The 23,906-nt window shown below is 53.5% G+C and overlaps 14 non-coding genes across 14 annotated transcripts; all 14 read left to right on the top strand.

The window, feature by feature from the left end:
* The first annotated feature begins 1,940 nt into the window (after window positions 1–1,940).
* Window positions 1,941–2,012, top strand: TRNAE-UUC (transfer RNA glutamic acid (anticodon UUC)). The gene has a single exon. It is a non-coding gene; the product is annotated as a tRNA-Glu (tRNA).
* Window positions 2,013–4,172: 2,160 nt separating this feature from the next.
* On the top strand, window positions 4,173–4,244 carry TRNAE-UUC (transfer RNA glutamic acid (anticodon UUC)). Its single transcript has one exon. It is a non-coding gene; the product is annotated as a tRNA-Glu (tRNA).
* Window positions 4,245–4,874: 630 nt separating this feature from the next.
* TRNAE-CUC (transfer RNA glutamic acid (anticodon CUC)) lies at window positions 4,875–4,946 on the top strand. The gene has a single exon. It is a non-coding gene; the product is annotated as a tRNA-Glu (tRNA).
* Window positions 4,947–6,398: 1,452 nt separating this feature from the next.
* Window positions 6,399–6,470, top strand: TRNAE-UUC (transfer RNA glutamic acid (anticodon UUC)). The gene has a single exon. It is a non-coding gene; the product is annotated as a tRNA-Glu (tRNA).
* Window positions 6,471–8,630: 2,160 nt separating this feature from the next.
* Window positions 8,631–8,702, top strand: TRNAE-UUC (transfer RNA glutamic acid (anticodon UUC)). Its single transcript has one exon. It is a non-coding gene; the product is annotated as a tRNA-Glu (tRNA).
* A 630-nt stretch (window positions 8,703–9,332) lies between these two features.
* Window positions 9,333–9,404, top strand: TRNAE-CUC (transfer RNA glutamic acid (anticodon CUC)). Its single transcript has one exon. It is a non-coding gene; the product is annotated as a tRNA-Glu (tRNA).
* Window positions 9,405–10,856: 1,452 nt separating this feature from the next.
* Window positions 10,857–10,928, top strand: TRNAE-UUC (transfer RNA glutamic acid (anticodon UUC)). The gene has a single exon. It is a non-coding gene; the product is annotated as a tRNA-Glu (tRNA).
* A 2,153-nt stretch (window positions 10,929–13,081) lies between these two features.
* Window positions 13,082–13,153, top strand: TRNAE-UUC (transfer RNA glutamic acid (anticodon UUC)). Its single transcript has one exon. It is a non-coding gene; the product is annotated as a tRNA-Glu (tRNA).
* A 630-nt stretch (window positions 13,154–13,783) lies between these two features.
* Window positions 13,784–13,855, top strand: TRNAE-CUC (transfer RNA glutamic acid (anticodon CUC)). Its single transcript has one exon. It is a non-coding gene; the product is annotated as a tRNA-Glu (tRNA).
* A 1,452-nt stretch (window positions 13,856–15,307) lies between these two features.
* TRNAE-UUC (transfer RNA glutamic acid (anticodon UUC)) lies at window positions 15,308–15,379 on the top strand. The gene has a single exon. It is a non-coding gene; the product is annotated as a tRNA-Glu (tRNA).
* A 2,154-nt stretch (window positions 15,380–17,533) lies between these two features.
* Window positions 17,534–17,605, top strand: TRNAE-UUC (transfer RNA glutamic acid (anticodon UUC)). The gene has a single exon. It is a non-coding gene; the product is annotated as a tRNA-Glu (tRNA).
* A 2,160-nt stretch (window positions 17,606–19,765) lies between these two features.
* On the top strand, window positions 19,766–19,837 carry TRNAE-UUC (transfer RNA glutamic acid (anticodon UUC)). Its single transcript has one exon. It is a non-coding gene; the product is annotated as a tRNA-Glu (tRNA).
* Window positions 19,838–20,467: 630 nt separating this feature from the next.
* On the top strand, window positions 20,468–20,539 carry TRNAE-CUC (transfer RNA glutamic acid (anticodon CUC)). The gene has a single exon. It is a non-coding gene; the product is annotated as a tRNA-Glu (tRNA).
* A 1,452-nt stretch (window positions 20,540–21,991) lies between these two features.
* TRNAE-UUC (transfer RNA glutamic acid (anticodon UUC)) lies at window positions 21,992–22,063 on the top strand. The gene has a single exon. It is a non-coding gene; the product is annotated as a tRNA-Glu (tRNA).
* The last annotated feature ends 1,843 nt before the right edge of the window (window positions 22,064–23,906 follow it).

Here is a 23,906-nt window from a genome sequence, read left to right as displayed (position 1 = left end):
CAGTACCAGCTCATCAGAAAGGTAAATTGCTGGAAAACCCGGCTGCGATGTATACATCTACTTTGGAGCACTCTTCTCCCTTGCACTCTTGAATCGGTCATTCGCAATGTATTCTTCCAGCAAGCTGAATAACGAGGTAGGTGTGAGAAGGTGTACCAGCTGTCTTTGAGCTATCAGCGGCCACTAGGTGTCCCTCTTGTGATTTCCCGGGGATCCCGATTGTACAGGAATTCGTCGGTTCAGTAGCACGGGGGAGGGGATGGCCTGTGCTTGGAAGTGACAAACAGTCTGGTGGAATCATGAGTGTTTTTTCAAGTTCTGATTCATATTCGCTGTAGAATAAAATATGCTTTCAGCCCCCATGAGCTTTGTCACTAGGAGAGCAGTGTAGGAACTTTTGCTGTATGGCTCTGGGTTCCCTGGTGGTCTAGTGGTTAGGATTCGGCGCTCTCACCGCTGCGGCCCGGGTTCGATTCCCGGTCAGGGAACAGTCCTTCTTCTGCCCTTGAATGCTTTTCCTTCCCGCAGGTCAGGGCTTCTCAAAATGAATTTGCTTTTCTGACAAACAGTTTGCCTAGCATCCCGCAATCTGGCTCCTAATTTGATTTTCGCAAGGTTCCCTTTGAGTTGCTTTCCTCGGCGGGAGGAAAATCTCTTGTGCAAGGCTCTTGAGGAAGTGAGATTCTGTATTCCGAGGTGCGCTTCTTTTCGTAGGCTTCTGACCACATGGTGTGCGGCAGGAAGTCATCTTTGACAGGGCCGCAGGCTTTGTCTCCAAATGGCATCCCGGACCCACTGCAACCCACCTTTTTGCTGAAACGGAAGTCTGGTTCAGGGTAAGAAAAAGCTGAGCTGCACGTACCGAAAGCAGCAGAGCCCAGCGGCGGAGAGGGTGTGGCCAGGGCTGTCTGATTTGCATAGTGACCAGTGGCATCTTGGGAATGTACAGGCTTTGGAGCCTAACGGGTGCTGCAGGGGTCTGCCTGGCCGGAGAAATGCCTGTCTGGCGCTCCCCTCAGGACACACGTGTCTTCCGTTCGAGCATGGAGGGTGAGGGACATGGGTCACCCTCATATACAGGGGTGTGGGCATGGGCAGGATGGGGCGTGGGGGACCCGTCAGGGCATTGCCCGTTTGGAAGCCCGTTCGGAAGGCAAGAGGAGGCGGAGGCGGAGGCGGGAATCTCTGCTCAATTTTTTCCCGAGGCCTGGGGACAAGCCTTTGCACATTTGATCCAGCCGGGCCTGCATCAGCAGATCCTGCTCCGATGGCAAGGGAGAGCCTGCAGGTGTAAATCAAAGAAAGGGGAGAAATCCGCAAGAGGCGGGTTAACAAATTCCAGTGGCAGGCCCATGTTCCCCAGGAAGCAAGTACTTCCTCCTGCTCCCTTCAGTGGGAAAAGACATAGGAGGTGTATTTCTCTAAGCAGGGGCTCTGCGTAGGTGGCACTGCATTGCTTTGGGAAGCATCCATGCTAAGTGCAGAGTAGCAGCAGACCCCACAGCTGAGACGTGAATTGGGACTGTTAAGGAAGGGCACTGGGAGGGTGAGGAGGGCAGAGGAAAATGCTTTAAAAAAGCATCTGCAAGTTCCTACACACCCGCTGAAAACCCATACCAGGGATGGGGCTCGAACCCATGCGGACAACTGTCCATTGGATCTTAAGTCCAACGCCTTAACCACTCGGCCACCCTGGTGAGACCCTAGGCCCTGCCTTACTCAGCTCCCTTTTCATGCTGGCTGCTCCAGCGCAGGCTGTCCAGCAAGAGGTGATTGCAGAGTAAAAAGGCTTTTGCAGGAGGATAAAGGTAATTGCTTATGACAAACACACTGTGTGACACCTAACTTTTCCCCACTCGTACTTTATGGGCAATCTATACAGTGGAGTTAGCTTAGTCACAATAAGGAAGTGAGCAAGGCAGGCTCACAAGAGCATCTCCTCCCTGGTGGTCTAGTGGCTAGGATTCGGCGCTTTCACCGCCGCGGCCCGGGTTCGATTCCCGGTCAGGGAAGATCCCTCTAAGACGTAGACGTGCGTAATTTGTCCACGCAGCTCAGCTTTTTTTAATCGAAGGTCCTTAAAAAGGCACCCCGACCTATAGACGAAAGCAGAGGAAAGGGGCTGGGTCCCCTGTGTCCCAGGTTGCTTTGCTCCCATTGCCCTCAGCCACCTTCATGCGCACGCAGTCCCCCACCCAGTCAGGTGCTCTATGTGGGCGTAAAGTGCAGTACCAGCTCATCAGAAAGGTAAATTGCTGGAAAACCCGGCTGCGATGTATACATCTACTTTGGAGCACTCTTCTCCCTTGCACTCTTGAATCGGTCATTCGCAATGTATTCTTCCAGCAAGCTGAATAACGAGGTAGGTGTGAGAAGGTGTACCAGCTGTCTTTGAGCTATCAGCGGCCACTAGGTGTCCCTCTTGTGATTTCCCGGGGATCCCGATTGTACAGGAATTCGTCGGTTCAGTAGCACGGGGGAGGGGATGGCCTGTGCTTGGAAGTGACAAACAGTCTGGTGGAATCATGAGTGTTTTTTCAAGTTCTGATTCATATTCGCTGTAGAATAAAATATGCTTTCAGCCCCCATGAGCTTTGTCACTAGGAGAGCAGTGTAGGAACTTTTGCTGTATGGCTCTGGGTTCCCTGGTGGTCTAGTGGTTAGGATTCGGCGCTCTCACCGCTGCGGCCCGGGTTCGATTCCCGGTCAGGGAACAGTCCTTCTTCTGCCCTTGAATGCTTTTCCTTCCCGCAGGTCAGGGCTTCTCAAAATGAATTTGCTTTTCTGACAAACAGTTTGCCTAGCATCCCGCAATCTGGCTCCTAATTTGATTTTCGCAAGGTTCCCTTTGAGTTGCTTTCCTCGGCGGGAGGAAAATCTCTTGTGCAAGGCTCTTGAGGAAGTGAGATTCTGTATTCCGAGGTGCGCTTCTTTTCGTAGGCTTCTGACCACATGGTGTGCGGCAGGAAGTCATCTTTGACAGGGCCGCAGGCTTTGTCTCCAAATGGCATCCCGGACCCACTGCAACCCACCTTTTTGCTGAAACGGAAGTCTGGTTCAGGGTAAGAAAAAGCTGAGCTGCACGTACCGAAAGCAGCAGAGCCCAGCGGCGGAGAGGGTGTGGCCAGGGCTGTCTGATTTGCATAGTGACCAGTGGCATCTTGGGAATGTACAGGCTTTGGAGCCTAACGGGTGCTGCAGGGGTCTGCCTGGCCGGAGAAATGCCTGTCTGGCGCTCCCCTCAGGACACACGTGTCTTCCGTTCGAGCATGGAGGGTGAGGGACATGGGTCACCCTCATATACAGGGGTGTGGGCATGGGCAGGATGGGGCGTGGGGGACCCGTCAGGGCATTGCCCGTTTGGAAGCCCGTTCGGAAGGCAAGAGGAGGCGGAGGCGGAGGCGGAGGCGGGAATCTCTGCTCAATTTTTTCCCGAGGCCTGGGGACAAGCCTTTGCACATTTGATCCAGCCGGGCCTGCATCAGCAGATCCTGCTCCGATGGCAAGGGAGAGCCTGCAGGTGTAAATCAAAGAAAGGGGAGAAATCCGCAAGAGGCGGGTTAACAAATTCCAGTGGCAGGCCCATGTTCCCCAGGAAGCAAGTACTTCCTCCTGCTCCCTTCAGTGGGAAAAGACATAGGAGGTGTATTTCTCTAAGCAGGGGCTCTGCGTAGGTGGCACTGCATTGCTTTGGGAAGCATCCATGCTAAGTGCAGAGTAGCAGCAGACCCCACAGCTGAGACGTGAATTGGGACTGTTAAGGAAGGGCACTGGGAGGGTGAGGAGGGCAGAGGAAAATGCTTTAAAAAAGCATCTGCAAGTTCCTACACACCCGCTGAAAACCCATACCAGGGATGGGGCTCGAACCCATGCGGACAACTGTCCATTGGATCTTAAGTCCAACGCCTTAACCACTCGGCTACCCTGGTGAGACCCTAGGCCCTGCCTTACTCAGCTCCCTTTTCATGCTGGCTGCTCCAGCGCAGGCTGTCCAGCAAGAGGTGATTGCAGAGTAAAAAGGCTTTTGCAGGAGGATAAAGGTAATTGCTTATGACAAACACACTGTGTGACACCTAACTTTTCCCCACTCGTACTTTATGGGCAATCTATACAGTGGAGTTAGCTTAGTCACAATAAGGAAGTGAGCAAGGCAGGCTCACAAGAGCATCTCCTCCCTGGTGGTCTAGTGGCTAGGATTCGGCGCTTTCACCGCCGCGGCCCGGGTTCGATTCCCGGTCAGGGAAGATCCCTCTAAGACGTAGACGTGCGTAATTTGTCCACGCAGCTCAGCTTTTTTTAATCGAAGGTCCTTAAAAAGGCACCCCGACCTATAGACGAAAGCAGAGGAAAGGGGCTGGGTCCCCTGTGTCCCAGGTTGCTTTGCTCCCATTGCCCTCAGCCACCTTCATGCGCACGCAGTCCCCCACCCAGTCAGGTGCTCTATGTGGGCGTAAAGTGCAGTACCAGCTCATCAGAAAGGTAAATTGCTGGAAAACCCGGCTGCGATGTATACATCTACTTTGGAGCACTCTTCTCCCTTGCACTCTTGAATCGGTCATTCGCAATGTATTCTTCCAGCAAGCTGAATAACGAGGTAGGTGTGAGAAGGTGTACCAGCTGTCTTTGAGCTATCAGCGGCCACTAGGTGTCCCTCTTGTGATTTCCCGGGGATCCCGATTGTACAGGAATTCGTCGGTTCAGTAGCACGGGGGAGGGGATGGCCTGTGCTTGGAAGTGACAAACAGTCTGGTGGAATCATGAGTGTTTTTTCAAGTTCTGATTCATATTCGCTGTAGAATAAAATATGCTTTCAGCCCCCATGAGCTTTGTCACTAGGAGAGCAGTGTAGGAACTTTTGCTGTATGGCTCTGGGTTCCCTGGTGGTCTAGTGGTTAGGATTCGGCGCTCTCACCGCCGCGGCCCGGGTTCGATTCCCGGTCAGGGAACAGTCCTTCTTCTGCCCTTGAATGCTTTTCCTTCCCGCAGGTCAGGGCTTCTCAAAATGAATTTGCTTTTCTGACAAACAGTTTGCCTAGCATCCCGCAATCTGGCTCCTAATTTGATTTTCGCAAGGTTCCCTTTGAGTTGCTTTCCTCGGCGGGAGGAAAATCTCTTGTGCAAGGCTCTTGAGGAAGTGAGATTCTGTATTCCGAGGTGCGCTTCTTTTCGTAGGCTTCTGACCACATGGTGTGCGGCAGGAAGTCATCTTTGACAGGGCCGCAGGCTTTGTCTCCAAATGGCATCCCGGACCCACTGCAACCCACCTTTTTGCTGAAACGGAAGTCTGGTTCAGGGTAAGAAAAAGCTGAGCTGCACGTACCGAAAGCAGCAGAGCCCAGCGGCGGAGAGGGTGTGGCCAGGGCTGTCTGATTTGCATAGTGACCAGTGGCATCTTGGGAATGTACAGGCTTTGGAGCCTAACGGGTGCTGCAGGGGTCTGCCTGGCCGGAGAAATGCCTGTCTGGCGCTCCCCTCAGGACACACGTGTCTTCCGTTCGAGCATGGAGGGTGAGGGACATGGGTCACCCTCATATACAGGGGTGTGGGCATGGGCAGGATGGGGCGTGGGGGACCCGTCAGGGCATTGCCCGTTTGGAAGCCCGTTCGGAAGGCAAGAGGAGGCGGAGGCGGAGGCGGGAATCTCTGCTCAATTTTTTCCCGAGGCCTGGGGACAAGCCTTTGCACATTTGATCCAGCCGGGCCTGCATCAGCAGATCCTGCTCCGATGGCAAGGGAGAGCCTGCAGGTGTAAATCAAAGAAAGGGGAGAAATCCGCAAGAGGCGGGTTAACAAATTCCAGTGGCAGGCCCATGTTCCCCAGGAAGCAAGTACTTCCTCCTGCTCCCTTCAGTGGGAAAAGACATAGGAGGTGTATTTCTCTAAGCAGGGGCTCTGCGTAGGTGGCACTGCATTGCTTTGGGAAGCATCCATGCTAAGTGCAGAGTAGCAGCAGACCCCACAGCTGAGACGTGAATTGGGACTGTTAAGGAAGGGCACTGGGAGGGTGAGGAGGGCAGAGGAAAATGCTTTAAAAAAGCATCTGCAAGTTCCTACACACCCGCTGAAAACCCATACCAGGGATGGGGCTCGAACCCATGCGGACAACTGTCCATTGGATCTTAAGTCCAACGCCTTAACCACTCGGCCACCCTGGTGAGACCCTAGGCCCTGCCTTACTCAGCTCCCTTTTCATGCTGGCTGCTCCAGCGCAGGCTGTCCAGCAAGAGGTGATTGCAGAGTAAAAAGGCTTTTGCAGGAGGATAAAGGTAATTGCTTATGACAAACACACTGTGTGACACCTAACTTTTCCCCACTCGTACTTTATGGGCAATCTATACAGTGGAGTTAGCTTAGTCACAATAAGGAAGTGAGCAAGGCAGGCTCACAAGAGCATCTCCTCCCTGGTGGTCTAGTGGCTAGGATTCGGCGCTTTCACCGCCGCGGCCCGGGTTCGATTCCCGGTCAGGGAAGATCCCTCTAAGACGTAGACGTGCGTAATTTGTCCACGCAGCTCAGCTTTTTTTAATCGAAGGTCCTTAAAAAGGCACCCCGACCTATAGACGAAAGCAGAGGAAAGGGGCTGGGTCCCCTGTGTCCCAGGTTGCTTTGCTCCCATTGCCCTCAGCCACCTTCATGCGCACGCAGTCCCCCACCCAGTCAGGTGCTCTATGTGGGCGTAAAGTGCAGTACCAGCTCATCAGAAAGGTAAATTGCTGGAAAACCCGGCTGCGATGTATACATCTACTTTGGAGCACTCTTCTCCCTTGCACTCTTGAATCGGTCATTCGCAATGTATTCTTCCAGCAAGCTGAATAACGAGGTAGGTGTGAGAAGGTGTACCAGCTGTCTTTGAGCTATCAGCGGCCACTAGGTGTCCCTCTTGTGATTTCCCGGGGATCCCGATTGTACAGGAATTCGTCGGTTCAGTAGCACGGGGGAGGGGATGGCCTGTGCTTGGAAGTGACAAACAGTCTGGTGGAATCATGAGTGTTTTTTCAAGTTCTGATTCATATTCGCTGTAGAATAAAATATGCTTTCAGCCCCCATGAGCTTTGTCACTAGGAGAGCAGTGTAGGAACTTTTGCTGTATGGCTCTGGGTTCCCTGGTGGTCTAGTGGTTAGGATTCGGCGCTCTCACCGCTGCGGCCCGGGTTCGATTCCCGGTCAGGGAACAGTCCTTCTTCTGCCCTTGAATGCTTTTCCTTCCCGCAGGTCAGGGCTTCTCAAAATGAATTTGCTTTTCTGACAAACAGTTTGCCTAGCATCCCGCAATCTGGCTCCTAATTTGATTTTCGCAAGGTTCCCTTTGAGTTGCTTTCCTCGGCGGGAGGAAAATCTCTTGTGCAAGGCTCTTGAGGAAGTGAGATTCTGTATTCCGAGGTGCGCTTCTTTTCGTAGGCTTCTGACCACATGGTGTGCGGCAGGAAGTCATCTTTGACAGGGCCGCAGGCTTTGTCTCCAAATGGCATCCCGGACCCACTGCAACCCACCTTTTTGCTGAAACGGAAGTCTGGTTCAGGGTAAGAAAAAGCTGAGCTGCACGTACCGAAAGCAGCAGAGCCCAGCGGCGGAGAGGGTGTGGCCAGGGCTGTCTGATTTGCATAGTGACCAGTGGCATCTTGGGAATGTACAGGCTTTGGAGCCTAACGGGTGCTGCAGGGGTCTGCCTGGCCGGAGAAATGCCTGTCTGGCGCTCCCCTCAGGACACACGTGTCTTCCGTTCGAGCATGGAGGGTGAGGGACATGGGTCACCCTCATATACAGGGGTGTGGGCATGGGCAGGATGGGGCGTGGGGGACCCGTCAGGGCATTGCCCGTTTGGAAGCCCGTTCGGAAGGCAAGAGGAGGCGGAGGCGGAGGCGGAGGCGGGAATCTCTGCTCAATTTTTTCCCGAGGCCTGGGGACAAGCCTTTGCACATTTGATCCAGCCGGGCCTGCATCAGCAGATCCTGCTCCGATGGCAAGGGAGAGCCTGCAGGTGTAAATCAAAGAAAGGGGAGAAATCCGCAAGAGGCGGGTTAACAAATTCCAGTGGCAGGCCCATGTTCCCCAGGAAGCAAGTACTTCCTCCTGCTCCCTTCAGTGGGAAAAGACATAGGAGGTGTATTTCTCTAAGCAGGGGCTCTGCGTAGGTGGCACTGCATTGCTTTGGGAAGCATCCATGCTAAGTGCAGAGTAGCAGCAGACCCCACAGCTGAGACGTGAATTGGGACTGTTAAGGAAGGGCACTGGGAGGGTGAGGAGGGCAGAGGAAAATGCTTTAAAAAAGCATCTGCAAGTTCCTACACACCCGCTGAAAACCCATACCAGGGATGGGGCTCGAACCCATGCGGACAACTGTCCATTGGATCTTAAGTCCAACGCCTTAACCACTCGGCTACCCTGGTGAGACCCTAGGCCCTGCCTTACTCAGCTCCCTTTTCATGCTGGCTGCTCCAGCGCAGGCTGTCCAGCAAGAGGTGATTGCAGAGTAAAAAGGCTTTTGCAGGAGGATAAAGGTAATTGCTTATGACAAACACACTGTGTGACACCTAACTTTTCCCCACTCGTACTTTATGGGCAATCTATACAGTGGAGTTAGCTTAGTCACAATAAGGAAGTGAGCAAGGCAGGCTCACAAGAGCATCTCCTCCCTGGTGGTCTAGTGGCTAGGATTCGGCGCTTTCACCGCCGCGGCCCGGGTTCGATTCCCGGTCAGGGAAGATCCCTCTAAGACGTAGACGTGCGTAATTTGTCCACGCAGCTCAGCTTTTTTTAATCGAAGGTCCTTAAAAAGGCACCCCGACCTATAGACGAAAGCAGAGGAAAGGGGCTGGGTCCCCTGTGTCCCAGGTTGCTTTGCTCCCATTGCCCTCAGCCACCTTCATGCGCACGCAGTCCCCCACCCAGTCAGGTGCTCTATGTGGGCGTAAAGTGCAGTACCAGCTCATCAGAAAGGTAAATTGCTGGAAAACCCGGCTGCGATGTATACATCTACTTTGGAGCACTCTTCTCCCTTGCACTCTTGAATCGGTCATTCGCAATGTATTCTTCCAGCAAGCTGAATAACGAGGTAGGTGTGAGAAGGTGTACCAGCTGTCTTTGAGCTATCAGCGGCCACTAGGTGTCCCTCTTGTGATTTCCCGGGGATCCCGATTGTACAGGAATTCGTCGGTTCAGTAGCACGGGGGAGGGGATGGCCTGTGCTTGGAAGTGACAAACAGTCTGGTGGAATCATGAGTGTTTTTTCAAGTTCTGATTCATATTCGCTGTAGAATAAAATATGCTTTCAGCCCCCATGAGCTTTGTCACTAGGAGAGCAGTGTAGGAACTTTTGCTGTATGGCTCTGGGTTCCCTGGTGGTCTAGTGGTTAGGATTCGGCGCTCTCACCGCCGCGGCCCGGGTTCGATTCCCGGTCAGGGAACAGTCCTTCTTCTGCCCTTGAATGCTTTTCCTTCCCGCAGGTCAGGGCTTCTCAAAATGAATTTGCTTTTCTGACAAACAGTTTGCCTAGCATCCCGCAATCTGGCTCCTAATTTGATTTTCGCAAGGTTCCCTTTGAGTTGCTTTCCTCGGCGGGAGGAAAATCTCTTGTGCAAGGCTCTTGAGGAAGTGAGATTCTGTATTCCGAGGTGCGCTTCTTTTCGTAGGCTTCTGACCACATGGTGTGCGGCAGGAAGTCATCTTTGACAGGGCCGCAGGCTTTGTCTCCAAATGGCATCCCGGACCCACTGCAACCCACCTTTTTGCTGAAACGGAAGTCTGGTTCAGGGTAAGAAAAAGCTGAGCTGCACGTACCGAAAGCAGCAGAGCCCAGCGGCGGAGAGGGTGTGGCCAGGGCTGTCTGATTTGCATAGTGACCAGTGGCATCTTGGGAATGTACAGGCTTTGGAGCCTAACGGGTGCTGCAGGGGTCTGCCTGGCCGGAGAAATGCCTGTCTGGCGCTCCCCTCAGGACACACGTGTCTTCCGTTCGAGCATGGAGGGTGAGGGACATGGGTCACCCTCATATACAGGGGTGTGGGCATGGGCAGGATGGGGCGTGGGGGACCCGTCAGGGCATTGCCCGTTTGGAAGCCCGTTCGGAAGGCAAGAGGAGGCGGAGGCGGAGGCGGGAATCTCTGCTCAATTTTTTCCCGAGGCCTGGGGACAAGCCTTTGCACATTTGATCCAGCCGGGCCTGCATCAGCAGATCCTGCTCCGATGGCAAGGGAGAGCCTGCAGGTGTAAATCAAAGAAAGGGGAGAAATCCGCAAGAGGCGGGTTAACAAATTCCAGTGGCAGGCCCATGTTCCCCAGGAAGCAAGTACTTCCTCCTGCTCCCTTCAGTGGGAAAAGACATAGGAGGTGTATTTCTCTAAGCAGGGGCTCTGCGTAGGTGGCACTGCATTGCTTTGGGAAGCATCCATGCTAAGTGCAGAGTAGCAGCAGACCCCACAGCTGAGACGTGAATTGGGACTGTTAAGGAAGGGCACTGGGAGGGTGAGGAGGGCAGAGGAAAATGCTTTAAAAAAGCATCTGCAAGTTCCTACACACCCGCTGAAAACCCATACCAGGGATGGGGCTCGAACCCATGCGGACAACTGTCCATTGGATCTTAAGTCCAACGCCTTAACCACTCGGCCACCCTGGTGAGACCCTAGGCCCTGCCTTACTCAGCTCCCTTTTCATGCTGGCTGCTCCAGCGCAGGCTGTCCAGCAAGAGGTGATTGCAGAGTAAAAAGGCTTTTGCAGGAGGATAAAGGTAATTGCTTATGACAAACACACTGTGTGACACCTAACTTTTCCCCACTCGTACTTTATGGGCAATCTATACAGTGGAGTTAGCTTAGTCACAATAAGGAAGTGAGCAAGGCAGGCTCACAAGAGCATCTCCTCCCTGGTGGTCTAGTGGCTAGGATTCGGCGCTTTCACCGCCGCGGCCCGGGTTCGATTCCCGGTCAGGGAAGATCCCTCTAAGACGTAGACGTGCGTAATTTGTCCACGCAGCTCAGCTTTTTTTAATCGAAGGTCCTTAAAAAGGCACCCCGACCTATAGACGAAAGCAGAGGAAAGGGGCTGGGTCCCCTGTGTCCCAGGTTGCTTTGCTCCCATTGCCCTCAGCCACCTTCATGCGCACGCAGTCCCCCACCCAGTCAGGTGCTCTATGTGGGCGTAAAGTGCAGTACCAGCTCATCAGAAAGGTAAATTGCTGGAAAACCCGGCTGCGATGTATACATCTACTTTGGAGCACTCTTCTCCCTTGCACTCTTGAATCGGTCATTCGCAATGTATTCTTCCAGCAAGCTGAATAACGAGGTAGGTGTGAGAAGGTGTACCAGCTGTCTTTGAGCTATCAGCGGCCACTAGGTGTCCCTCTTGTGATTTCCCGGGGATCCCGATTGTACAGGAATTCGTCGGTTCAGTAGCACGGGGGAGGGGATGGCCTGTGCTTGGAAGTGACAAACAGTCTGGTGGAATCATGAGTGTTTTTTCAAGTTCTGATTCATATTCGCTGTAGAATAAAATATGCTTTCAGCCCCCATGAGCTTTGTCACTAGGAGAGCAGTGTAGGAACTTTTGCTGTATGGCTCTGGGTTCCCTGGTGGTCTAGTGGTTAGGATTCGGCGCTCTCACCGCTGCGGCCCGGGATCGATTCCCGGTCAGGGAACAGTCCTTCTTCTGCCCTTGAATGCTTTTCCTTCCCGCAGGTCAGGGCTTCTCAAAATGAATTTGCTTTTCTGACAAACAGTTTGCCTAGCATCCCGCAATCTGGCTCCTAATTTGATTTTCGCAAGGTTCCCTTTGAGTTGCTTTCCTCGGCGGGAGGAAAATCTCTTGTGCAAGGCTCTTGAGGAAGTGAGATTCTGTATTCCGAGGTGCGCTTCTTTTCGTAGGCTTCTGACCACATGGTGTGCGGCAGGAAGTCATCTTTGACAGGGCCGCAGGCTTTGTCTCCAAATGGCATCCCGGACCCACTGCAACCCACCTTTTTGCTGAAACGGAAGTCTGGTTCAGGGTAAGAAAAAGCTGAGCTGCACGTACCGAAAGCAGCAGAGCCCAGCGGCGGAGAGGGTGTGGCCAGGGCTGTCTGATTTGCATAGTGACCAGTGGCATCTTGGGAATGTACAGGCTTTGGAGCCTAACGGGTGCTGCAGGGGTCTGCCTGGCCGGAGAAATGCCTGTCTGGCGCTCCCCTCAGGACACACGTGTCTTCCGTTCGAGCATGGAGGGTGAGGGACATGGGTCACCCTCATATACAGGGGTGTGGGCATGGGCAGGATGGGGCGTGGGGGACCCGTCAGGGCATTGCCCGTTTGGAAGCCCGTTCGGAAGGCAAGAGGAGGCGGAGGCGGAGGCGGAATCTCTGCTCAATTTTTTCCCGAGGCCTGGGGACAAGCCTTTGCACATTTGATCCAGCCGGGCCTGCATCAGCAGATCCTGCTCCGATGGCAAGGGAGAGCCTGCAGGTGTAAATCAAAGAAAGGGGAGAAATCCGCAAGAGGCGGGTTAACAAATTCCAGTGGCAGGCCCATGTTCCCCAGGAAGCAAGTACTTCCTCCTGCTCCCTTCAGTGGGAAAAGACATAGGAGGTGTATTTCTCTAAGCAGGGGCTCTGCGTAGGTGGCACTGCATTGCTTTGGGAAGCATCCATGCTAAGTGCAGAGTAGCAGCAGACCCCACAGCTGAGACGTGAATTGGGACTGTTAAGGAAGGGCACTGGGAGGGTGAGGAGGGCAGAGGAAAATGCTTTAAAAAAGCATCTGCAAGTTCCTACACACCCGCTGAAAACCCATACCAGGGATGGGGCTCGAACCCATGTGGACAACTGTCCATTGGATCTTAAGTCCAACGCCTTAACCACTCGGCCACCCTGGTGAGACCCTAGGCCCTGCCTTACTCAGCTCCCTTTTCATGCTGGCTGCTCCAGCGCAGGCTGTCCAGCAAGAGGTGATTGCAGAGTAAAAAGGCTTTTGCAGGAGGATAAAGGTAATTGCTTATGACAAACACACTGTGTGACACCTAACTTTTCCCCACTCGTACTTTATGGGCAATCTATACAGTGGAGTTAGCTTAGTCACAATAAGGAAGTGAGCAAGGCAGGCTCACAAGAGCATCTCCTCCCTGGTGGTCTAGTGGCTAGGATTCGGCGCTTTCACCGCCGCGGCCCGGGTTCGATTCCCGGTCAGGGAAGATCCCTCTAAGACGTAGACGTGCGTAATTTGTCCACGCAGCTCAGCTTTTTTTAATCGAAGGTCCTTAAAAAGGCACCCCGACCTATAGACGAAAGCAGAGGAAAGGGGCTGGGTCCCCTGTGTCCCAGGTTGCTTTGCTCCCATTGCCCTCAGCCACCTTCATGCGCACGCAGTCCCCCACCCAGTCAGGTGCTCTATGTGGGCGTAAAGTGCAGTACCAGCTCATCAGAAAGGTAAATTGCTGGAAAACCCGGCTGCGATGTATACATCTACTTTGGAGCACTCTTCTCCCTTGCACTCTTGAATCGGTCATTCGCAATGTATTCTTCCAGCAAGCTGAATAACGAGGTAGGTGTGAGAAGGTGTACCAGCTGTCTTTGAGCTATCAGCGGCCACTAGGTGTCCCTCTTGTGATTTCCCGGGGATCCCGATTGTACAGGAATTCGTCGGTTCAGTAGCACGGGGGAGGGGATGGCCTGTGCTTGGAAGTGACAAACAGTCTGGTGGAATCATGAGTGTTTTTTCAAGTTCTGATTCATATTCGCTGTAGAATAAAATATGCTTTCAGCCCCCATGAGCTTTGTCACTAGGAGAGCAGTGTAGGAACTTTTGCTGTATGGCTCTGGGTTCCCTGGTGGTCTAGTGGTTAGGATTCGGCGCTCTCACCGCCGCGGCCCGGGTTCGATTCCCGGTCAGGGAACAGTCCTTCTTCTGCCCTTGAATGCTTTTCCTTCCCGCAGGTCAGGGCTTCTCAAAATGAATTTGCTTTTCTGACAAACAGTTTGCCTAGCATCCCGCAATCTGGCTCCTAATTTGATTTTCGCAAGGTTCCCTTTGAGTTGCTTTCCTCGGCGGGAGGAAAATCTCTTGTGCAAGGCTCTTGAGGAAGTGAGATTCTGTATTCCGAGGTGCGCTTCTTTTCGTAGGCTTCTGACCACATGGTGTGCGGCAGGAAGTCATCTTTGACAGGGCCGCAGGCTTTGTCTCCAAATGGCATCCCGGACCCACTGCAACCCACCTTTTTGCTGAAACGGAAGTCTGGTTCAGGGTAAGAAAAAGCTGAGCTGCACGTACCGAAAGCAGCAGAGCCCAGCGGCGGAGAGGGTGTGGCCAGGGCTGTCTGATTTGCATAGTGACCAGTGGCATCTTGGGAATGTACAGGCTTTGGAGCCTAACGGGTGCTGCAGGGGTCTGCCTGGCCGGAGAAATGCCTGTCTGGCGCTCCCCTCAGGACACACGTGTCTTCCGTTCGAGCATGGAGGGTGAGGGACATGGGTCACCCTCATATACAGGGGTGTGGGCATGGGCAGGATGGGGCGTGGGGGACCCGTCAGGGCATTGCCCGTTTGGAAGCCCGTTCGGAAGGCAAGAGGAGGCGGAGGCGGAGGCGGGAATCTCTGCTCAATTTTTTCCCGAGGCCTGGGGACAAGCCTTTGCACATTTGATCCAGCCGGGCCTGCATCAGCAGATCCTGCTCCGATGGCAAGGGAGAGCCTGCAGGTGTAAATCAAAGAAAGGGGAGAAATCCGCAAGAGGCGGGTTAACAAATTCCAGTGGCAGGCCCATGTTCCCCAGGAAGCAAGTACTTCCTCCTGCTCCCTTCAGTGGGAAAAGACATAGGAGGTGTATTTCTCTAAGCAGGGGCTCTGCGTAGGTGGCACTGCATTGCTTTGGGAAGCATCCATGCTAAGTGCAGAGTAGCAGCAGACCCCACAGCTGAGACGTGAATTGGGACTGTTAAGGAAGGGCACTGGGAGGGTGAGGAGGGCAGAGGAAAATGCTTTAAAAAAGCATCTGCAAGTTCCTACACACCCGCTGAAAACCCATACCAGGGATGGGGCTCGAACCCATGCGGACAACTGTCCATTGGATCTTAAGTCCAACGCCTTAACCACTCGGCCACCCTGGTGAGACCCTAGGCCCTGCCTTACTCAGCTCCCTTTTCATGCTGGCTGCTCCAGCGCAGGCTGTCCAGCAAGAGGTGATTGCAGAGTAAAAAGGCTTTTGCAGGAGGATAAAGGTAATTGCTTATGACAAACACACTGTGTGACACCTAACTTTTCCCCACTCGTACTTTATGGGCAATCTATACAGTGGAGTTAGCTTAGTCACAATAAGGAAGTGAGCAAGGCAGGCTCACAAGAGCATCTCCTCCCTGGTGGTCTAGTGGCTAGGATTCGGCGCTTTCACCGCCGCGGCCCGGGTTCGATTCCCGGTCAGGGAAGATCCCTCTAAGACGTAGACGTGCGTAATTTGTCCACGCAGCTCAGCTTTTTTTAATCGAAGGTCCTTAAAAAGGCACCCCGACCTATAGACGAAAGCAGAGGAAAGGGGCTGGGTCCCCTGTGTCCCAGGTTGCTTTGCTCCCATTGCCCTCAGCCACCTTCATGCGCACGCAGTCCCCCACCCAGTCAGGTGCTCTATGTGGGCGTAAAGTGCAGTACCAGCTCATCAGAAAGGTAAATTGCTGGAAAACCCGGCTGCGATGTATACATCTACTTTGGAGCACTCTTCTCCCTTGCACTCTTGAATCGGTCATTCGCAATGTATTCTTCCAGCAAGCTGAATAACGAGGTAGGTGTGAGAAGGTGTACCAGCTGTCTTTGAGCTATCAGCGGCCACTAGGTGTCCCTCTTGTGATTTCCCGGGGATCCCGATTGTACAGGAATTCGTCGGTTCAGTAGCACGGGGGAGGGGATGGCCTGTGCTTGGAAGTGACAAACAGTCTGGTGGAATCATGAGTGTTTTTTCAAGTTCTGATTCATATTCGCTGTAGAATAAAATATGCTTTCAGCCCCCATGAGCTTTGTCACTAGGAGAGCAGTGTAGGAACTTTTGCTGTATGGCTCTGGGTTCCCTGGTGGTCTAGTGGTTAGGATTCGGCGCTCTCACCGCTGCGGCCCGGGTTCGATTCCCGGTCAGGGAACAGTCCTTCTTCTGCCCTTGAATGCTTTTCCTTCCCGCAGGTCAGGGCTTCTCAAAATGAATTTGCTTTTCTGACAAACAGTTTGCCTAGCATCCCGCAATCTGGCTCCTAATTTGATTTTCGCAAGGTTCCCTTTGAGTTGCTTTCCTCGGCGGGAGGAAAATCTCTTGTGCAAGGCTCTTGAGGAAGTGAGATTCTGTATTCCGAGGTGCGCTTCTTTTCGTAGGCTTCTGACCACATGGTGTGCGGCAGGAAGTCATCTTTGACAGGGCCGCAGGCTTTGTCTCCAAATGGCATCCCGGACCCACTGCAACCCACCTTTTTGCTGAAACGGAAGTCTGGTTCAGGGTAAGAAAAAGCTGAGCTGCACGTACCGAAAGCAGCAGAGCCCAGCGGCGGAGAGGGTGTGGCCAGGGCTGTCTGATTTGCATAGTGACCAGTGGCATCTTGGGAATGTACAGGCTTTGGAGCCTAACGGGTGCTGCAGGGGTCTGCCTGGCCGGAGAAATGCCTGTCTGGCGCTCCCCTCAGGACACACGTGTCTTCCGTTCGAGCATGGAGGGTGAGGGACATGGGTCACCCTCATATACAGGGGTGTGGGCATGGGCAGGATGGGGCGTGGGGGACCCGTCAGGGCATTGCCCGTTTGGAAGCCCGTTCGGAAGGCAAGAGGAGGCGGAGGCGGAGGCGGGAATCTCTGCTCAATTTTTTCCCGAGGCCTGGGGACAAGCCTTTGCACATTTGATCCAGCCGGGCCTGCATCAGCAGATCCTGCTCCGATGGCAAGGGAGAGCCTGCAGGTGTAAATCAAAGAAAGGGGAGAAATCCGCAAGAGGCGGGTTAACAAATTCCAGTGGCAGGCCCATGTTCCCCAGGAAGCAAGTACTTCCTCCTGCTCCCTTCAGTGGGAAAAGACATAGGAGGTGTATTTCTCTAAGCAGGGGCTCTGCGTAGGTGGCACTGCATTGCTTTGGGAAGCATCCATGCTAAGTGCAGAGTAGCAGCAGACCCCACAGCTGAGACGTGAATTGGGACTGTTAAGGAAGGGCACTGGGAGGGTGAGGAGGGCAGAGGAAAATGCTTTAAAAAAGCATCTGCAAGTTCCTACACACCCGCTGAAAACCCATACCAGGGATGGGGCTCGAACCCATGCGGACAACTGTCCATTGGATCTTAAGTCCAACGCCTTAACCACTCGGCCACCCTGGTGAGACCCTAGGCCCTGCCTTACTCAGCTCCCTTTTCATGCTGGCTGCTCCAGCGCAGGCTGTCCAGCAAGAGGTGATTGCAGAGTAAAAAGGCTTTTGCAGGAGGATAAAGGTAATTGCTTATGACAAACACACTGTGTGACACCTAACTTTTCCCCACTCGTACTTTATGGGCAATCTATACAGTGGAGTTAGCTTAGTCACAATAAGGAAGTGAGCAAGGCAGGCTCACAAGAGCATCTCCTCCCTGGTGGTCTAGTGGCTAGGATTCGGCGCTTTCACCGCCGCGGCCCGGGTTCGATTCCCGGTCAGGGAAGATCCCTCTAAGACGTAGACGTGCGTAATTTGTCCACGCAGCTCAGCTTTTTTTAATCGAAGGTCCTTAAAAAGGCACCCCGACCTATAGACGAAAGCAGAGGAAAGGGGCTGGGTCCCCTGTGTCCCAGGTTGCTTTGCTCCCATTGCCCTCAGCCACCTTCATGCGCACGCAGTCCCCCACCCAGTCAGGTGCTCTATGTGGGCGTAAAGTGCAGTACCAGCTCATCAGAAAGGTAAATTGCTGGAAAACCCGGCTGCGATGTATACATCTACTTTGGAGCACTCTTCTCCCTTGCACTCTTGAATCGGTCATTCGCAATGTATTCTTCCAGCAAGCTGAATAACGAGGTAGGTGTGAGAAGGTGTACCAGCTGTCTTTGAGCTATCAGCGGCCACTAGGTGTCCCTCTTGTGATTTCCCGGGGATCCCGATTGTACAGGAATTCGTCGGTTCAGTAGCACGGGGGAGGGGATGGCCTGTGCTTGGAAGTGACAAACAGTCTGGTGGAATCATGAGTGTTTTTTCAAGTTCTGATTCATATTCGCTGTAGAATAAAATATGCTTTCAGCCCCCATGAGCTTTGTCACTAGGAGAGCAGTGTAGGAACTTTTGCTGTATGGCTCTGGGTTCCCTGGTGGTCTAGTGGTTAGGATTCGGCGCTCTCACCGCTGCGGCCCGGGTTCGATTCCCGGTCAGGGAACAGTCCTTCTTCTGCCCTTGAATGCTTTTCCTTCCCGCAGGTCAGGGCTTCTCAAAATGAATTTGCTTTTCTGACAAACAGTTTGCCTAGCATCCCGCAATCTGGCTCCTAATTTGATTTTCGCAAGGTTCCCTTTGAGTTGCTTTCCTCGGCGGGAGGAAAATCTCTTGTGCAAGGCTCTTGAGGAAGTGAGATTCTGTATTCCGAGGTGCGCTTCTTTTCGTAGGCTTCTGACCACATGGTGTGCGGCAGGAAGTCATCTTTGACAGGGCCGCAGGCTTTGTCTCCAAATGGCATCCCGGACCCACTGCAACCCACCTTTTTGCTGAAACGGAAGTCTGGTTCAGGGTAAGAAAAAGCTGAGCTGCACGTACCGAAAGCAGCAGAGCCCAGCGGCGGAGAGGGTGTGGCCAGGGCTGTCTGATTTGCATAGTGACCAGTGGCATCTTGGGAATGTACAGGCTTTGGAGCCTAACGGGTGCTGCAGGGGTCTGCCTGGCCGGAGAAATGCCTGTCTGGCGCTCCCCTCAGGACACACGTGTCTTCCGTTCGAGCATGGAGGGTGAGGGACATGGGTCACCCTCATATACAGGGGTGTGGGCATGGGCAGGATGGGGCGTGGGGGACCCGTCAGGGCATTGCCCGTTTGGAAGCCCGTTCGGAAGGCAAGAGGAGGCGGAGGCGGAGGCGGAGGCGGGAATCTCTGCTCAATTTTTTCCCGAGGCCTGGGGACAAGCCTTTGCACATTTGATCCAGCCGGGCCTGCATCAGCAGATCCTGCTCCGATGGCAAGGGAGAGCCTGCAGGTGTAAATCAAAGAAAGGGGAGAAATCCGCAAGAGGCGGGTTAACAAATTCCAGTGGCAGGCCCATGTTCCCCAGGAAGCAAGTACTTCCTCCTGCTCCCTTCAGTGGGAAAAGACATAGGAGGTGTATTTCTCTAAGCAGGGGCTCTGCGTAGGTGGCACTGCATTGCTTTGGGAAGCATCCATGCTAAGTGCAGAGTAGCAGCAGACCCCACAGCTGAGACGTGAATTGGGACTGTTAAGGAAGGGCACTGGGAGGGTGAGGAGGGCAGAGGAAAATGCTTTAAAAAAGCATCTGCAAGTTCCTACACACCCGCTGAAAACCCATACCAGGGATGGGGCTCGAACCCATGCGGACAACTGTCCATTGGATCTTAAGTCCAACGCCTTAACCACTCGGCTACCCTGGTGAGACCCTAGGCCCTGCCTTACTCAGCTCCCTTTTCATGCTGGCTGCTCCAGCGCAGGCTGTCCAGCAAGAGGTGATTGCAGAGTAAAAAGGCTTTTGCAGGAGGATAAAGGTAATTGCTTATGACAAACACACTGTGTGACACCTAACTTTTCCCCACTCGTACTTTATGGGCAATCTATACAGTGGAGTTAGCTTAGTCACAATAAGGAAGTGAGCAAGGCAGGCTCACAAGAGCATCTCCTCCCTGGTGGTCTAGTGGCTAGGATTCGGCGCTTTCACCGCCGCGGCCCGGGTTCGATTCCCGGTCAGGGAAGATCCCTCTAAGACGTAGACGTGCGTAATTTGTCCACGCAGCTCAGCTTTTTTTAATCGAAGGTCCTTAAAAAGGCACCCCGACCTATAGACGAAAGCAGAGGAAAGGGGCTGGGTCCCCTGTGTCCCAGGTTGCTTTGCTCCCATTGCCCTCAGCCACCTTCATGCGCACGCAGTCCCCCACCCAGTCAGGTGCTCTATGTGGGCGTAAAGTGCAGTACCAGCTCATCAGAAAGGTAAATTGCTGGAAAACCCGGCTGCGATGTATACATCTACTTTGGAGCACTCTTCTCCCTTGCACTCTTGAATCGGTCATTCGCAATGTATTCTTCCAGCAAGCTGAATAACGAGGTAGGTGTGAGAAGGTGTACCAGCTGTCTTTGAGCTATCAGCGGCCACTAGGTGTCCCTCTTGTGATTTCCCGGGGATCCCGATTGTACAGGAATTCGTCGGTTCAGTAGCACGGGGGAGGGGATGGCCTGTGCTTGGAAGTGACAAACAGTCTGGTGGAATCATGAGTGTTTTTTCAAGTTCTGATTCATATTCGCTGTAGAATAAAATATGCTTTCAGCCCCCATGAGCTTTGTCACTAGGAGAGCAGTGTAGGAACTTTTGCTGTATGGCTCTGGGTTCCCTGGTGGTCTAGTGGTTAGGATTCGGCGCTCTCACCGCCGCGGCCCGGGTTCGATTCCCGGTCAGGGAACAGTCCTTCTTCTGCCCTTGAATGCTTTTCCTTCCCGCAGGTCAGGGCTTCTCAAAATGAATTTGCTTTTCTGACAAACAGTTTGCCTAGCATCCCGCAATCTGGCTCCTAATTTGATTTTCGCAAGGTTCCCTTTGAGTTGCTTTCCTCGGCGGGAGGAAAATCTCTTGTGCAAGGCTCTTGAGGAAGTGAGATTCTGTATTCCGAGGTGCGCTTCTTTTCGTAGGCTTCTGACCACATGGTGTGCGGCAGGAAGTCATCTTTGACAGGGCCGCAGGCTTTGTCTCCAAATGGCATCCCGGACCCACTGCAACCCACCTTTTTGCTGAAACGGAAGTCTGGTTCAGGGTAAGAAAAAGCTGAGCTGCACGTACCGAAAGCAGCAGAGCCCAGCGGCGGAGAGGGTGTGGCCAGGGCTGTCTGATTTGCATAGTGACCAGTGGCATCTTGGGAATGTACAGGCTTTGGAGCCTAACGGGTGCTGCAGGGGTCTGCCTGGCCGGAGAAATGCCTGTCTGGCGCTCCCCTCAGGACACACGTGTCTTCCGTTCGAGCATGGAGGGTGAGGGACATGGGTCACCCTCATATACAGGGGTGTGGGCATGGGCAGGATGGGGCGTGGGGGACCCGTCAGGGCATTGCCCGTTTGGAAGCCCGTTCGGAAGGCAAGAGGAGGCGGAGGCGGAGGCGGGAATCTCTGCTCAATTTTTTCCCGAGGCCTGGGGACAAGCCTTTGCACATTTGATCCAGCCGGGCCTGCATCAGCAGATCCTGCTCCGATGGCAAGGGAGAGCCTGCAGGTGTAAATCAAAGAAAGGGGAGAAATCCGCAAGAGGCGGGTTAACAAATTCCAGTGGCAGGCCCATGTTCCCCAGGAAGCAAGTACTTCCTCCTGCTCCCTTCAGTGGGAAAAGACATAGGAGGTGTATTTCTCTAAGCAGGGGCTCTGCGTAGGTGGCACTGCATTGCTTTGGGAAGCATCCATGCTAAGTGCAGAGTAGCAGCAGACCCCACAGCTGAGACGTGAATTGGGACTGTTAAGGAAGGGCACTGGGAGGGTGAGGAGGGCAGAGGAAAATGCTTTAAAAAAGCATCTGCAAGTTCCTACACACCCGCTGAAAACCCATACCAGGGATGGGGCTCGAACCCATGCGGACAACTGTCCATTGGATCTTAAGTCCAACGCCTTAACCACTCGGCCACCCTGGTGAGACCCTAGGCCCTGCCTTACTCAGCTCCCTTTTCATGCTGGCTGCTCCAGCGCAGGCTGTCCAGCAAGAGGTGATTGCAGAGTAAAAAGGCTTTTGCAGGAGGATAAAGGTAATTGCTTATGACAAACACACTGTGTGACACCTAACTTTTCCCCACTCGTACTTTATGGGCAATCTATACAGTGGAGTTAGCTTAGTCACAATAAGGAAGTGAGCAAGGCAGGCTCACAAGAGCATCTCCTCCCTGGTGGTCTAGTGGCTAGGATTCGGCGCTTTCACCGCCGCGGCCCGGGTTCGATTCCCGGTCAGGGAAGATCCCTCTAAGACGTAGACGTGCGTAATTTGTCCACGCAGCTCAGCTTTTTTTAATCGAAGGTCCTTAAAAAGGCACCCCGACCTATAGACGAAAGCAGAGGAAAGGGGCTGGGTCCCCTGTGTCCCAGGTTGCTTTGCTCCCATTGCCCTCAGCCACCTTCATGCGCACGCAGTCCCCCACCCAGTCAGGTGCTCTATGTGGGCGTAAAGTGCAGTACCAGCTCATCAGAAAGGTAAATTGCTGGAAAACCCGGCTGCGATGTATACATCTACTTTGGAGCACTCTTCTCCCTTGCACTCTTGAATCGGTCATTCGCAATGTATTCTTCCAGCAAGCTGAATAACGAGGTAGGTGTGAGAAGGTGTACCAGCTGTCTTTGAGCTATCAGCGGCCACTAGGTGTCCCTCTTGTGATTTCCCGGGGATCCCGATTGTACAGGAATTCGTCGGTTCAGTAGCACGGGGGAGGGGATGGCCTGTGCTTGGAAGTGACAAACAGTCTGGTGGAATCATGAGTGTTTTTTCAAGTTCTGATTCATATTCGCTGTAGAATAAAATATGCTTTCAGCCCCCATGAGCTTTGTCACTAGGAGAGCAGTGTAGGAACTTTTGCTGTATGGCTCTGGGTTCCCTGGTGGTCTAGTGGTTAGGATTCGGCGCTCTCACCGCTGCGGCCCGGGTTCGATTCCCGGTCAGGGAACAGTCCTTCTTCTGCCCTTGAATGCTTTTCCTTCCCGCAGGTCAGGGCTTCTCAAAATGAATTTGCTTTTCTGACAAACAGTTTGCCTAGCATCCCGCAATCTGGCTCCTAATTTGATTTTCGCAAGGTTCCCTTTGAGTTGCTTTCCTCGGCGGGAGGAAAATCTCTTGTGCAAGGCTCTTGAGGAAGTGAGATTCTGTATTCCGAGGTGCGCTTCTTTTCGTAGGCTTCTGACCACATGGTGTGCGGCAGGAAGTCATCTTTGACAGGGCCGCAGGCTTTGTCTCCAAATGGCATCCCGGACCCACTGCAACCCACCTTTTTGCTGAAACGGAAGTCTGGTTCAGGGTAAGAAAAAGCTGAGCTGCACGTACCGAAAGCAGCAGAGCCCAGCGGCGGAGAGGGTGTGGCCAGGGCTGTCTGATTTGCATAGTGACCAGTGGCATCTTGGGAATGTACAGGCTTTGGAGCCTAACGGGTGCTGCAGGGGTCTGCCTGGCCGGAGAAATGCCTGTCTGGCGCTCCCCTCAGGACACACGTGTCTTCCGTTCGAGCATGGAGGGTGAGGGACATGGGTCACCCTCATATACAGGGGTGTGGGCATGGGCAGGATGGGGCGTGGGGGACCCGTCAGGGCATTGCCCGTTTGGAAGCCCGTTCGGAAGGCAAGAGGAGGCGGAGGCGGAGGCGGGAATCTCTGCTCAATTTTTTCCCGAGGCCTGGGGACAAGCCTTTGCACATTTGATCCAGCCGGGCCTGCATCAGCAGATCCTGCTCCGATGGCAAGGGAGAGCCTGCAGGTGTAAATCAAAGAAAGGGGAGAAATCCGCAAGAGGCGGGTTAACAAATTCCAGTGGCAGGCCCATGTTCCCCAGGAAGCAAGTACTTCCTCCTGCTCCCTTCAGTGGGAAAAGACATAGGAGGTGTATTTCTCTAAGCAGGGGCTCTGCGTAGGTGGCACTGCATTGCTTTGGGAAGCATCCATGCTAAGTGCAGAGTAGCAGCAGACCCCACAGCTGAGACGTGAATTGGGACTGTTAAGGAAGGGCACTGGGAGGGTGAGGAGGGCAGAGGAAAATGCTTTAAAAAAGCATCTGCAAGTTCCTACACACCCGCTGAAAACCCATACCAGGGATGGGGC

The sequence above is a fragment of the Triturus cristatus genome, chromosome 5_2, assembly GCF_964204655.1.
Source record: "Triturus cristatus chromosome 5_2, aTriCri1.1, whole genome shotgun sequence".
Taxonomy (NCBI): Eukaryota; Metazoa; Chordata; class Amphibia; order Caudata; family Salamandridae; genus Triturus; species Triturus cristatus.
The sequence above is the reverse complement of the archived record's forward strand: the minus strand, read 5'-3'. Positions and strand labels throughout refer to the sequence as shown.